This window comes from Podarcis vaucheri (assembly GCF_965113315.1).
Source record: "Podarcis vaucheri genome assembly, chromosome: 1".
Taxonomy (NCBI): Eukaryota; Metazoa; Chordata; class Lepidosauria; order Squamata; family Lacertidae; genus Podarcis; species Podarcis vaucheri.
In genome coordinates, this window is record NC_138759.1 from 34,235,090 (window position 1) to 34,250,444 (window position 15,355).

General features: G+C 42.7%; 1 protein-coding gene across 2 annotated transcripts in view; it reads right to left on the reverse strand.

Annotated features, from left to right (window-relative positions):
- The window catches only part of MIPOL1 (mirror-image polydactyly 1), a 194,403-nt gene that overhangs the window by 178,571 nt on the left and 477 nt on the right, over positions 1–15,355 (reverse strand). Inside the window, exon 1 of one of the 2 annotated variants that reach the window (XM_082213643.1) lies at positions 14,735–14,877. The exons of the other annotated variant lie outside the window; for it this stretch is intronic. The gene's annotated coding sequence lies outside the window, so the exon portion shown is untranslated. Of the gene's footprint in view, positions 1–14,734; positions 14,878–15,355 lie in introns of those variants that run through there. 2 annotated transcript variants of the gene reach the window in all.

A 15,355-nucleotide genomic window follows, 5' to 3' on the forward strand; every position in this document is an offset into this window, starting at 1 on the left:
TGTTAGCCGCTTTGAGACTCCTGAAGGGGAGTGAAAGGCGGGATATCAAATCCAAACTCTTCTTCTTCTCTTCTAGTGCGGGGGGGACGGGGACGGGTGATTGGTGGCAGCCGCGAGGAGATTGTCATTGGCAATCGGGCAGGTGATTGGTGGCTGCAGCAAGGCCTGCTGCCGATTGGCTGCTGTTGCGGCAATGGGGCGGGCAATTGGCGGCTGCTGGCATCGAGTGGGCAGGCGACTGGTGGCTTCAGCGAGGCATGCAATTGGCAGCGGCGGTCAGGCGACTGTGCGGTTGTTGGCAATCCCAACTCTGGGCAATCCCCCCCCCAAAGGCTTAACAACTCTGGGAAATCTCCCCCCATTTCTTTAATTTGGGGTCCCAAAAAATAGGGGTCGTCTTATACACAGAAAAATATGTTATTTACAGTATATGTGAATCGTCAGCCATATTTTAGATGGGTTAGAATCACAGAACAGTAGAGTTGGGTCATCTGGTCGAATCCTCCCGACACTAAGGTTGTCCTCTGCCACAGACTGAGCAGCTGGAAACTTCTGGAGCTTACCATGCACCACTCTGCTGGTAATAAAGTAAGGATATTGTTACAGGATGAACATGCAAATCCTTGAAGGTGGTGGGGAAACCCTGGCAGGACCAAGGTACTGTTGTTATTATTTTCATGTATAGACCGCTTACCTCCTGCAGATCTCAAAGACGTTTATGCTAATAAAGGGTAAAGGGTAAAGGGACCCCTGACAATTAAGTCCAGTTGCGAACGACTCTGGGGTTGCAGCGCTCATCTTGCTTTACTGGCTGAGGGAGCCGGCGTTAGTCCACTTCCGCAGACACAGTTTTTCCAGGTCATGTGGACAGCATGACTAAGCCGCTTCTGGCGAACCAGAGCATCGCACGGAAACACTGTTTACCTTCTTGCCGGAGCGGTACCTATTTATCTACTTGAACTGGGGTGCTTTCGAACTGCTAGGTTGGCAGGAGCTGGGACCAAACAACGGGAGCTCACCCTGTCGTGGGGATTCAAACCGCCGACCTTTCGATCAGCAAGCTCAAGAGGCACAGTGGTTTAACCCACAGCGCCACCTGCGTCCCATACTAATATATATAAGGTATGCTTAATTCAAGCCAGTGGAACTGTTTGGCTTCCTTGACCGTTATCAACTCCCGCGTTATCAACTCCTGGCAGCATAGAAGTTTTCTCAAGGGCAAACTCTTCTGAAGGCTGTTTGCCTTTAATAGTAGGAGATGAAACCTTTTTTAAAAAACTTCCAAACTGAGTTGGAAGTGATTATTTCATCTTGTGGGAGATCCGGTCCTGGAATGGCAAGAGTAAACACTGGAGACCATACAGATCTGGAGCTGCTGTTTCCTCTAGGCCATGGATAGGAAGCTGTGGGCCTCCGCATGTTTTAGAGTGGACTACAACTTACATCAGCGCCTGACAGCATAGCTCATTGCCAGGGATTGTGGGAGTTGTAGTCCAGCAACAACTGGCAGATCACAGGTTCACCCCCCCCCCACAAATAAATAGGCAAGTGACTTTCTATTAAAAGTCCCCTCTTCCTAGATGGTAACTTTGATAGGCTTTATAAAGATTGCTTTCGTAATTTCTCGTTCCACAAAGCTTACTGAGAAACATGAGGTTCAACAGGCCCCCCACGTTTCACGAAAAGAACAGGAATTGAAAGTTTAGCAGAAAGGAAGATTTGGCAGCAGCTGTGGCAGCAAACCTCAAAATGAGGCAAATCAGGCTCAAGACCAAATTCTGAAGGGTCTGGGCTTGCCTGGAGTGAATATTTTTGAGCTGGGAAAGTTCACTTTCTGAACTTCCCCCATAGTTGAACTTTGCTTCCTTTACTAAAAATTGTAATTGCAAATTTGGAATAGAATACAAAGTAAGAGTCGCATTTGCCAGCCATAAAGTTTACTCTCCCATGATACTTTGTCTTGAGAAGCTTTGGTTTCCACGATGAGTATGAAAGCAAATTTGGTCCCCCCCCTTTATTATTTTAAGTTGAAATTTATCCTAATCAAATAAAGAGATAATCTCCAAAGAACCTCTTTGTGCAGGCAAAGTTGGAACGAACACCTCCTAACCCACAGCAATCTGAATATCTTTCACACAAGAAACGCTGTTGACAAAAAGCATGCTGAAATGTGGACACATCATATATTAGAGAAGAAGATATAAAGTACACCATACTGGTAAAGAACTATTTAAAAATGCATTAAAGAAGCTGTGTTAAATACAATGCTAATTAGAGATTAAGATAGCTTTTACTCGCAGGCACTCTTTAATCACTTATATTTACTTTGGACGGCACCTTTACTTTTATTTACTTCTTCTGCATCAAATGAGGGGAACAAAGCAGCTCTATCATCTGTACCTTAAAACGTCTGCAGAAGAGAAGACTCCTCGGAAACACAGAATTGTATAGTTGGAAGGGAAATATGCAAAGGTAGTGAATAGGTCTACTGCTGCTACCTCTTTAAACAGCATTAATTCAAGAGTTGATGAAGTCTGGACAACCATAAATTTCTGCATATTACATTTCTACACACTTTTTGCCTACTTTTTGCAAGCTACCCAGAAAGGAGTTGCACCAATGCCAGACAATGCAGATCAGCAATTGCTGGTCGATGTTAGACAAATAATGAAGGGAGCTTCTGCTTTGAATGCCAGAGATCCCAGGTTCAATTCGTGGCATCTCCAGGGAGAATCGGAAAAGAATCCTTCCTGAAACCCTGGAGAGCAGCTGGCAGTCAGTGTAGACAATACTGAGCTAGATGGACCAATGGTCTGACTCTGTGTAAGGCAACTGTCTATGGTTCCCCTCTCCACTATTATTTATGGTGCCATATCATATATATGGATGCGGGTGGCGCTGTGGGTTAAACCACAGAGCCTGGGACTTGCTGATCAGAAGGTCGGCGGTTCGAATCCCTGCGACGGGGTGAGCTCCCGTTGCTCGGTCCCTGCTCCTGCCAACCTAGCAGTTCGAAAGCACGTCAAAGTGCAAGTAGATAAATAGGTACCGCTCCGGCGGGAAGGTAAACGGCGTTTCCGTGCACTGCTCTGGTTCACCAGAAGAGGCTTAGTCATGCTGGCCACATGACCCGGAAGCTGTACACTGGCTCCCTCGACCAATAAAGCAAGATGAGCGCCGCAACCCCAGAGTCGGCCACGACTGGACCTAATGGTCAGGGGTCCCTTTACCTTTTCTATCATATATATGTTCCCTGAAATGAGTGCTATTTTTCTAGAAGAAGAGGCTCCAGAACTCACCACAAACACTTCCCTTGTTCTCTTAGAATGATAATGGCGTCCACCTGAGAGGTGCCAGAAGTGAGTTCTGGCGAATACTGGCTCGAAAAAAGTCCCGCCTGGAATAGATATATCTCACTGCTTATTCAAGCTGCCTCGTTCTTCAAATTGTGATAAAACCTGAGTGTATGTCATGAGGAGGGCAACAGATCTCCCATCTCGTTTTATTCATTTTTTTATTTCCCTCAAAAGTAATGTGTTTTCTAAGCGAGGCTTTTCATGCTCTGACCTTGGCATCCACCGGGACCATACTGTGATTTATATTGAGAATTCCAAGCCTCATCTAATCTTATAAATAAATGTAAAATGTATAAAACAATTACCCTAGAATAAAATTGAATTTTATCTCTCTGTAATCAGTTTTTGTCTATGCTACAAATTTCTGTGTTTGAATACAATTCAAAAATTAATAACAGACATAATTTATTTTCTGACTTTTCATTACTGTGACATTTTAGCAATTTTTTATATATATACACAAGCTTAAATTTTATCTAGGGCTTCAACCCCACAGTTTATTTTTAGCCATGGGGCACTCTTCTGGAATTTCTATTTAAGGAATATGCTTGTTCAAGAAATACACTTCCCATTTACAAACCAAAATATACAGCATAATGAAATGGAGGGAGGGGGAAAGGCTTTGCTACAATGTAAAGATAGATTAAGGAGGGGAAGTGTTGCATTGCATGTCAACGATCCAAGGACTTATGTGTTCTTTTGATGTTGGCTGCAAGAAGTCAAGTTTAGTGGCAATAATATAGAAAATTATAGTAAAGTTACTGTGTGTGTCTGCTATTTGCTTGTATGTTATTTTATACTATTTTATGCTTGTATGTATATTTTATATTGTATAATATTTTATTTTATACTGCTTGTATGTTTTATCATTGTTTTCTTTTTATCGGGGTATTATAGCTACACTCAAGTGCTGTGTGCTCCTCCATCCACTTTTCTTAAACAGGTAAAATATATGATTGGCTTTTATGGTTTTGGTCCCAGGTATGGCTAGGCATATGACCATCATAATTGGCAATCATCAAGCCTGTCCAGTTTGCATTCTCCACCTCTTATTTCATGCGACAGAAGCTAGAAACTAGCCTCTAACTCTTGATATCGCTTTGCCTTTGATCCTGCAGGCTATTCCAGCCATACACTTATCTTTACAGTCTGTTAACCTTCATATGACTATTTAACTATCGTTATGGCTGCTGTGTGGGACGCGGGTGGCGCTGTGGGCTAAAGCCTCAGCGCCTAGGGCTTGCTGATCGAAAGGTCGGCGGTTCGAATCCCCGCGGCGGGGTGCGCTCCCGCTGCTCGGTCCCAGCGCCTGCCAACCTAGCAGTTCGAAAGCACCCCCGGGGGCAAGTAGATAAATAGGTACCGCTTACCAGCGGGAAGGTAAACGGCGTTCCGTGTGCTGCGCTGGCTCGCCAGAGGCAGCTTTGTCACGCTGGCCACGTGACCCGGAAGTGTCTCCGGACAGCGCTGGCCCCCGGCCTATAGATGTGAGATGGGCGCACAAACCCCAGAGTCTGTCAAGACTGGCCCGTTCGGGCAGGGGTACCTTTACCTTTACCTTATGGCTGCTGTAGGTGTTAGTGAATTGTTATGTAAAGTGAATATGTAAAGTGAATTGTTATGTAAAGGTGTTAGTGAATTGTTATGTTTCCAGTGTTGTGAGCTGCTTTGAGCATGGCAAACCACAGGAAAATAGCATTTGCCACTGGGGATAGTTGCTTCAGCCTGCCTTCCTCACCTTCCACCTATAAGGTTTATTTTTTATTTTAAAAATTGCTTTACTATTGAATTGATGTTTGGATTTTTTTTAAAAAAACATGTTTTTCGCCCGCCCACTGCTCTGGAATCCACTTGTTAGATGAAGCTGAAAATGTTCAAACCAAACCAAATGGGAGCATTCATAAGGGAGCTGTCTGCCAGAAAAACTGATGGTGCTTTCTGACATTTAAAGTCTAGGCATAGAAGTTGTGGGGTGAAGGGAGATTTGCTAGGCACTACTGCCATTAGCACTGGAGCTACTTTGGATGTGAAGGTATAGGAGATTATGAGTTGATTTATTGGTAAGCGTATGCTTAGTTAAATTTTTGACGAACTGCTAATTATTGGATTGGAAGTGTTATGCTGCAGGGGTTGCAATTGTTGTTACTTATTATGGCTATTGCACGTCAACTGTTTTCTGTGAACTGTTTTGATAGCAAGTGTATTTGTGGAAAATGTGGCACATAAATAAATTGCCTGTGGCTATACAAAATATGAGTGATTGTGATGGTAAGCAAGTGAGCTGTATGTCACTCTGAAACAGGAGTTAGGGCCTGAAGTGAATTTATAGATAGTACTCAGCAGTATTGAGACTGGCTTATGTGCACTGAAAGGCGAGTCAAGACTTCTGTCCTTTTCTTTTTTAGTCACATAGCTACTTTTTCTATAAAGCCAAGCTTCCCAAACTGTGGTCCACAAACAGGTAATCCATGGTATTTCCATAAAGATATATTTAAAATCCATACACTGTCTAGCACAGTCCATTACAATTGCTACAGCAGGCAGAAAAACCATTAAGTGGTCTGCTAAGGCCCTCAGCCATTTCTGGAAGTGGTCCATGGCTGGGGAAGAGTGGGGGAACTACTGTTCTAAAGCCTATAAGAAACAAGTTATGATGGGACATTTGTCCAGGTCCATCCAATTAAAGATGCAGTACCTCAATCTCATAGGTCGGATTCTAAGGGGGGGGATTACATTGGGCTTTGTCCACAGAAAGATAGGCGCATCTAAATTTTGCTTATGAAATTGCACTTGAAATCATACAGAGTTAACACCTCAACTCTTGAACATGCACAGATTTGTGATAATTTAGGAATGAATTGAAAGCAGATTTATCAAATGTCATTTGAACCAGTTGCATCTTAACCCTTCCACTGTACTTTGAAAACTGGGGATGCGGGTGGCATTGTGGTCTAAACCACCGAGCCTCTTGGGCTTGCTGATCGGAAAGTCGGCTGTTCGAATCCCCAGAACAGAGTGAGCTCCCGTTGCTCTGTCCCAGCTCCTGCCAACCCAGCAGTTCAAAAGCCCACCAGCGCTAGTAGATAAATAGGTACCACTGTGGCAGGAAGGTAAATGGCATTTCCGTGCGCTCTGGTTTCCATCATGGTGTCCCGTTGTGCCAGAAGCGGTTTAGTCCTGCTGGCAACATGACCTGGAAATCTGTCTGTGGACAAACGCTAGCTCCCTCGACCTGAAAACGAGATGAGCGCTGCAACCCCGTAGTTGCCTTTGACTGGACTTAATCATCCAGGGGTCCTTTACCTCTACCTTTTACTTTGAAAACTGCCCCAACCACCATCAGTACCAACATGCCTCCATCTTTTCAAAATGCAGTGCAGCAAAAGGCGTTGATTAGCCACAGCACAGGACACCAAAGGGATCCAGCAAGGCAAAATGGGGACCAACTGATCAAATCTGCATTCTAAAGGCATTTTGCCCACGAAAGACTCAAAACTACACCAGTACATTGGTTATATCTCCAAGGTCTAATGTGAAGCTTTTATAACGGGAAGCGGGGTACCATATTTGCCCAACAGCAGCCAAATCAGCGCACTGTGCTATGGCAGGCAAACTATTACTGTGGAATCAGGGTGACAGTATTTCTAAGAGAGTTACATGACTGTTAAGACACTCTTTAGGCTAGATTTCATAATTAGAAACTTATGTAATTGGAAATGTTTTGATAGCCACCCTTTAAGAAAGAAACAGGCAAGCAAGCAAACAAACAAACACTGGGGCACATGAACACACAGAGAGCAGTTAGCTGAAGAAATAGTTAAAATTAAAATGCAGCCGAACAACATTTAGGAACAGCTGGTGTAATTCTATGCTTGATGGCAAAGTAATGAAGCTCTTGGTGGCTTGACAAGACAAGCTACAAGCTTGAATGAAATTGTTCAGCTAAAAGAATTAGAATGAAGTTGATGACGGATGCGTTACTGAACATGACAGGGTGTCATCTATTTTAAACAGGATCTTTACTAGGATGTACTGAAAGAAATTTTTCCACTACCTTGAACCCACTAAAGCTTTTTTCAGTAAAATCTTATTGGATCTTATTCAGACAATAGGCTAGCTCCAACTGTTACTATTTAATTTTTTTTTAAAAAAGACACTATAATCTATTTTCAGTGCTAATAATTCAAATCTTGGGGGGTGGGTGGGTGGGATAACCTTTGTTATTCTTCTATATCCATTCCACGAAAAAGTAACTCTTACTCTTGCTACAACTCATAACTCTGCAGTGCACTCCATTTCTTTCCTAAAGGGTCTCTCAAAGGGCACATGCTGAAGTTATAATAGCAGATTCCATTCCTCATTAACTAGTAATAGGTAGTTTTAGTACCTATTTCCATAGATGTTGGTGAATAAAGCAGGGTTGGAGAACTTGGGGCTCTGGGTGTTGTCAGGCTCCCAATTCCTATCAGTCCCAGGCAACTCAGCCAATATTGTACCCCAGCAATGCCCGGAGGAGCTGCCTGGGCGGCTTTACTTATTGACATGAGCACCTGTTTTCTCCAATACATAAAAAGAACTCATAAACGCCAAATGCATTTGGATGAACTAAATATTAAGCATTGTACTGTACCCAGGGTTGCAAGACAGTTTGAAAAACTAATCTATAAATTAAGTTTGCACGTGATTAAAAATAGCATGTGAAAAAAGCAGCACACATGTGCAGGATTCCTAGATAACAACAACAACAACAACATATTATTATTATTTATACCCCACCCATCTGGCTGGGTCTCCCCAGCCACCCTGGGCGGCTTTGAACAAAGTATTAAAATACACGTGACATCACTATAGAAGATGTCTTCTTATGTGAGAAAAGGGAGGCTCTCTCCAATAGTTCTTGCCCCCTGCAGGCTTTATAAGTACATGTAATAAAAAGGGCATGACCTGGGATAGCTCAGTTGGTAGAGCATAAGGCTCTTAATCTCAGGGTTGTGGGTTCAAGCCACAGGTTGGGTGAAAGATTCCTGTATTGCAGGGGGTTGGGCTAAATGACCCTCGTGGTCCCTTCCAACTCTGCAATTCGATGATTTCAACTAAACCTTAAGAAAAACTTCCTTATAATGTGATCTGCTTATTAGTGGAAGAGACTGCCTTAGATAGTGGTGGAATAGTGGGAGTATTTTTGGAGTCCATTCTAAGCCTTGATACCTACCAGAGCAGGTATGAGGAACCTATGGTTCTCCAACATGGCCAGCACTCAGGATGATGGAAGGTGCAGTCCAATATGCCGAGGGCCACAGGTTCCTCCTGCCTCATTTTCATGAACAACAGTTCGCTTTAAGTACTCTTAAAACCCCCCTATTCGTTGTGCAATACTGTACTGCAGAGTTCAGATGAAAAAGAAAATCCATATGGCTAATCTCTGCAAGCCAATAATGTCCAAGTGAGAAGCTCAAATTTATTTCATCCATCAAAGACAACCCGAACAAGGAAAAAGGTACTATTTCAACAGAATTCTAAGTTGCTTTGTTCAATCACTTTGACAAATGTCAAAACATTACCTTTCCCTGCCTTGCATTTAACACTGTTCCTTGAAGCTTGAATGTGTTCGTTTATACTTGCATAAATATCAGTGCAGACTTCTGCAGATTCCTGTTCTGTATGCTGCACAATGACATGACTCAACCAAATCCATAACCTTTGAAAATAAACTTTACACCTTTCTTCTGGGGTATCAGATATAGCTCAGGAGCATAATTACACTACAATAGCGCTAGTCAAATCTAGGTCACCTAGACTGTGTGTGACAGACATGAATTACTGGAGTCTCAGCTCAAAGACATTCCCTTTATGACATAGTTGCAGGTTTTTGAAGCTTCACTGCTAATAAGAAATTCCTCCTCACTAAAGCAGTATTATTTTGGCACTGTCTTTGTAATATAGCACTTGATATAAAAAAGATGTCCCATATGTGAAGCAGCAAATTCCAACCCTGCCGGTTCAATGGTTAAATATAATTAATATGATTTCTAAAAACAGCATTGCAAACATAAGTAAATGTCACCAGTTGTACACTTTCATATGAAGGCCTGGAGAACGTCGCAAATTGGAAGTGTAGACGGGGAATTTCATGCACTTCTCAGTTAATACACATAGCCTCCAAGTGATTGCTGAAGCTGCTGGACTGGATCCAGAAAAGAGCAACCGGAATCCTTCTTATGCTTTCTGCCTCTTCACCCCACTAGAACAGGGGTCTGCAAACCTTTTCAGCAGGGGGCTGGTCCACTGTCCCTCATATCTTGTGGGGGGCCGGACTATATTTTGGGGGTGGGTGGGAAATGAATGAATTCCTATGCCCCACAAATAACCCAGAGGTGCATTTAAAATAAAAGCACACATTCTACTCATGTAAAAAGACCAGGCAGGCCCCACAAATAACCCAGAGATGCATTTTAAATAAAAGGACACATTCTACTCATGTAAAAATATGCTGATTTCCGGATCATCCACGGGCCGGATTAAGAAGGCGATTGGGCCGCATCCGGCCCCCGGGGCTTAGTTTGCCTATCCATGCACTAGAACTCTCTGTCACTTGAAAAGCTACTTCTGAGATGAACAGACCCCCCCCCCTCACAGACTAGCATGGGATGGAGAGGGTGGTTAGTGGGCCAATAATTCAGAAGAATTTGGCAGTGAGGCCTTGTACAAGCAGAATTGCCTTTCCATGTATGCAAGAACCTAAACAAAGCCGGCTAGATCAGGCCAAAGGCCCATCAAATACGGCCAGTGCTATTTTTCTAGAAAAAGAGGTGTCAGAACTTAGCATGAGCATGTTCTCTTAGAATGGCAATGGTGCCCACCTGAGAGGTGCCAGAACTTGAGTTCCAGCTGGAAAAAAAAGCCCTGATTACAACACTTCCTTCCACAACAGCCAACCACACCACTGAATAACGATAAAACCACATGTTTTGTCAATTTATGCCAGCTCTCAAAACATCTCTTGGAGTCTATGCATATTGCTTGGCAATGCTTGAAATTCCCACTATTTCCCCTTTTTATGGGTACCCTCACTACTGGCATTCACATGCCAGGTGAAAATCTGGTTCTCGTTTCAGGACTTTGCACATTATCACCATGGTTATCAGAATTTGATCTTGTGTTATCTTTTATTGTATTTTCCCTGGAAATATATGATGGTGTGTCGAGTTTATTTCAACTTGCTCAGAGGTCCTAGGATGCAGACCAGGAATAAGGGAAGTGCTCTTCATTCAATTCACAATACAGTGGTACCTCAGTTAAAGAACAGTTAGGTTTAAAAACGATTTGGTTTACAAACTCCGCAAAACCGGAAATAGTGTCTTGGTCTGTGAACTTCACCTCGGTCTAAGAACGGAATCACCTCAGTTTAAGAATGGACTTCTGGAACGGATTAAGTTCGTAAACCGAGGTACCACTGTACTGTACAACATACAATTTTGAAATATTTGGCCCAGATATCCCCACTTGTTCCAACAATATTCCTATGTCTTCATCCTCAACCTGTTAGCCTCCCAGATTTCAAAGGAATGTGCCTCAAGTATGTGATTCTAGACCTAAGAAAAGGTGATTAGATACACACTGTTGGCGCATAGCTCCATCTAGTGGCTACAGGTACTACAGCACTATCTCATTTTTTAAATAATAAACTTTTATTTTTGATGTGTTTCCACACATACATGTCTGGTGAGTGCGTTTGTTTGTGTGTGCTATGTGCAGCGAATGTGGATGTGTGGTCTGCTTGTGTGCTGTATGTACTGGGGGGGGGGCACTTGTGCAAATATTGGCTATGCTCACTCTGAGAGTGGCCCTCAAGCTGAAAAAAGCTACCCAACTTGTAATCGAACATGGAACCCCTGCCTCCCCCCGCCCCAATATTTTTTCTTTTATTTGATGTTTAAAAGCACATTTGGGATTTTGCCTCTTAAAAAATGAATAAATTCAAATGTCCAGGTCAGCCACAACAATGTTTATTTGGTGAGTTTCAAAGCCATCTATTCAAATTCATATTAAAAAATGTTTCAGATGCATGAAGTGCAGCAAAAAGTGTTTGTGTTTCTTTAGAATGCTATTATAATTTATAATATACTGTGCTATAAGTTTCCACAGCATCTATCAAGAGTGGCTAGTACAAAAGTACTATCAAGTCCAAAAAGTAACAATATTGGAATTTATTCCCATTTTATTTCTCCCTTCCCATAAGGCCACAGAAATTTTAAACCAGAACAGTTAGCCAAATTTCCCTGGTTATGGGGAAAACGAAAATAATAGTTTCGAGCAACTAGTGTCAGACCTTTGCAAGAACTCACTGCTCCCTTTCTTCTTGTATTTGACAGCTACCACTGCCAATATTTTAATCCAGATGGGAGGGGAAACAAACCATTATCTGGTGATTTGATACTCATAAGAATTCTGCTCCTTACCCAATTACTGATGGGTGGATGACTATGATGAGGAATCCAACTTTCTTTCTGTTCAAATTAAATTCACTTGGATTCCCAACCTCTCCTTGTTTTGAATCAAAGAATGATGCAAGAGAGAGAACATTCACCCACCCCCAATTAACTAAAAACAAAATTAAGAATCCTGCAAATTTCCTGTTCATACATGTCTAACTGAAGTCCATAAAATGAAAGAGAAGGAATCATTTATATTCACAGAATAGTTAAAGATGTGGAAGTGAGGAACAACATGGAAGTTGAAGGCCTGTGAAAAACAAGCTTTTGACTTCTTGCACTTTCAAAATACAGTACTGAGCACAAATTGGAAGTGGAAGAAGAGTAGTTTCTTTCCTGGTTAGACATGCATGCAAAAAATGATTGAAGGAGGATGTCATAGATAATATGTTGTCTGTAGCACCTAATTCAGATTTTAATAGATGCCCGCCTGACTTTGAGAACCATTCTTGCCATTCTTTGCAAAAATTATATTAAAATGTGCTTGTTAATTATTCTGAGTTTCTTGTGCAAATCCCTTTGAGAACTTCAGTTTAAAAGCCTTTTTAGATTGTAAAAGAATAAAATAAACTTTTAAAAAAAACTTTCTATTTCGTAGTCTTGCCTGTAATGTAATATTTCTTTCGAACACCAAGATAACAGAATGCAATTAGATACAAGTACAAGTTCAGAACCTGATTTTCAAACACCAGCTCAACCCAGACACCTGTTTTCAAGATGGCAAGGAGAAATGCACAACACAGTGATGGCATCATCCCACACTATTGAATGGGGAGAAAGTAGGAGAAGGAAAGACAGAAAATACACTATTGTAGTGATCTACTTCAAGAAAGATCTCTGAAATACATTGATCTACTAGTGATACTTTGGAACTAGAGCAACTATTTCATCATTCCAGCAATGTATAAGACAAGACAGCATCTCCCTCAAGAAGTTAAAACTGATCAGACTAGATGGCAACTTAACAAGATACATTTGTTTCTATTTTTCTATTTTATTATTATTTTCTTTAACAAAAGGACTCTGGTTTATCTTTCAGCCCCCACACCTTCCCAGTCCTCTAAGCTGTTTTCCTCTAAGAGGGCCTCTTTGAGCCCTTCTAATAATCTGATCAAAGTAACTCCTACCATCTGGAAGTCTCTCAGATCCACATCCAGTCTGACATGCATGCCAGAATAAAAAGAAAAACAATCAAATTTAGCAGAATATATCACAATTCCAGAGAACGTAACAATCCAGCATGTACACCAGTACAAGAGCAATAAAAACATAGTTTTTGCTGCAGAATGTGGACGTTCTTGCACACTATAGCCTCTCTATTTGTTATGGAAGCGTTTCAAATGGCCTCCCAGCTGGCTTTGAATAACCACATAACCAGTGTGCCATCTGAACTCTTGACAACTATCTGTGCCCAGGAATTACGTGCTGCCTGACCCCACTTCCTTGCTCCCAACATCCCACAGGATACTGTCAAAACTGACTGCAGATGACAAAGCTGTCTGCAAATGTGATATGAAGGCTGGCAACATTCACCTTGCCTTATGGGAATCCTTGCAGCAACCACAGTATCCATATCCATAGTAGCCATGGTATCCATAGCAGTGACCAGAGGATAAATTAGCACTGGGAGAAGTGCAGAGAGAAGAAACGCCATGATGCACCTCTAGCAACACAGCTGGATGCCTTCATCTGCCCCAACTGCAACAAAACATGTCTCTTTCGTATCAATCTTTGCAGCCACAGGAGGCCCTGTTTTTCAACCCTGAAGGAACACTCTTCCATTGTCTCCTGAGACAGACGGGTGTCAACAAGTAACAGTTGAGTTTTTCAATCTATAAGACTTTCAAATGCCTGTGGTGGCCAATAAAGACCTCATGAAGAATAAAGTTATCAGTGACCACTAGTCATAATGGCTATATGCTACTACTTTAGAGACAGAACACTTCTGAATATTACTTGCTGTGGATCACATGCAGGAAAGAGCTATTTTGTGGGATTCTCATAGGTATCTGGTTGGCTAATGTGAAAACACCATACTGGACTTGATAGAGCTTTGTTCTGACCCAGCAGGGATCTTATTACTTTCTTACCAAGCAAACCAGAACAGCAGAATCACACTACTCCACCAAATTCATGATCTATTCCCACAAGCACTGAAGTGGGAGGAGGTAATTCGGATGCTGACACTTTTTGTAAAATGAGATGCCAGGTGGTATCACACTAAGCAGAGTGTGAGGTGGGTAAGAGGAAGAAAGCACGATTTTATGCGCTGGCAGACCTATGGAACTCCAGTTCTCAAACTGTGAATTTAGAAGTCTGTAGTCAAGCTAGATTGGGAGTTGCATTAAGTTTTCTTCTGTGGGTAAAATGGTAATGTCCCAGTCAGTCCTGACAGTTACTGCTCCACGAAGAATCAGACTTTGAAATGCGTGTAGAGATGGAGAGAATGTCCCTACTTTCCTTTTAAACCACTTTGACTGCGCAGCCAAAGTGATATTTAAGCTGAGCACCCTTGAAAACTTACGCCAGACTTCAGAGTCTAAAAGAAACTCAGGTTACTATCAGCGTACTGTATTTCTCAGTGAGGGGGTAAGACTAACGGGGATCAACTTTTAATAGGATAAACGCCATGCAAGGCAAGCGGAGACTGCAGATTCCACTTTACTATTGCATGTATTTTTATTATTAGGGGCAGCACAGGAGACAACACCCTGCACTCCCCCTTCTTTCTCCTCCTCCCGTGCACCCATCCTAGGAGGCTCTTGCAAACAGCATCAGCCAATTCAAGCTGCGGGGCTTTCCAAACAAGTGCCAAATAAGCAATCCTATAACTGCTCGAAGTAACAGAACACCAAGGATCCAGCCTCGGGGAAAGGCTGCCGTTACCTTTCATTTTATTTTTTTTTGCTCCAGCCGGTACCGCCCAGAGCTTGCCAAACACGCGCGAGGTTCAGAAGACACTCCTTCGGCGTGCAGGCGCCGCTCCCTCCAGCTGCTGCTACCGCTCAGCGCCGAGCCCTCAGGATCATAGACTCGCGCGACCCGCCCACTTCCGGAAGCCTTTAGAAAGCGGCGCCCTCAGGGCGGAAGTGGAAAGGGAGGGGGCGGAGGACTCTCGGGATTGCGCGTCGCTGTGGTCGCAGGGCAGCTCTTTCTCTGTCCCCGCGACGAGCAAACCAGTGCACCTTTTGCTGTGTTCTAATGCGGGTCTTTATTCGTTGGGGATTTACGTATAAGTTAAACAAGCTATAGTTTAGGGCCCCACTCTCTTGCGGCCCCCCAAAAAAATTTAAGGGGGAAAACCACTGGATGTACATTTCCAAAATATAAGGAAAACAACAACAAATAAAGTAAAACCTATATACAGCAACAGTGTTTTGTGTTGTGTAGGCTCCTATGATGTAAGTAATGGGCCCTGCTTGCTAGCCCGCTCTCTAAAATATCCCTGGTTTGCTCATTTCTATATACAGTGGTACTTCGGGTTACATACGCTTCAGGTTACGGACG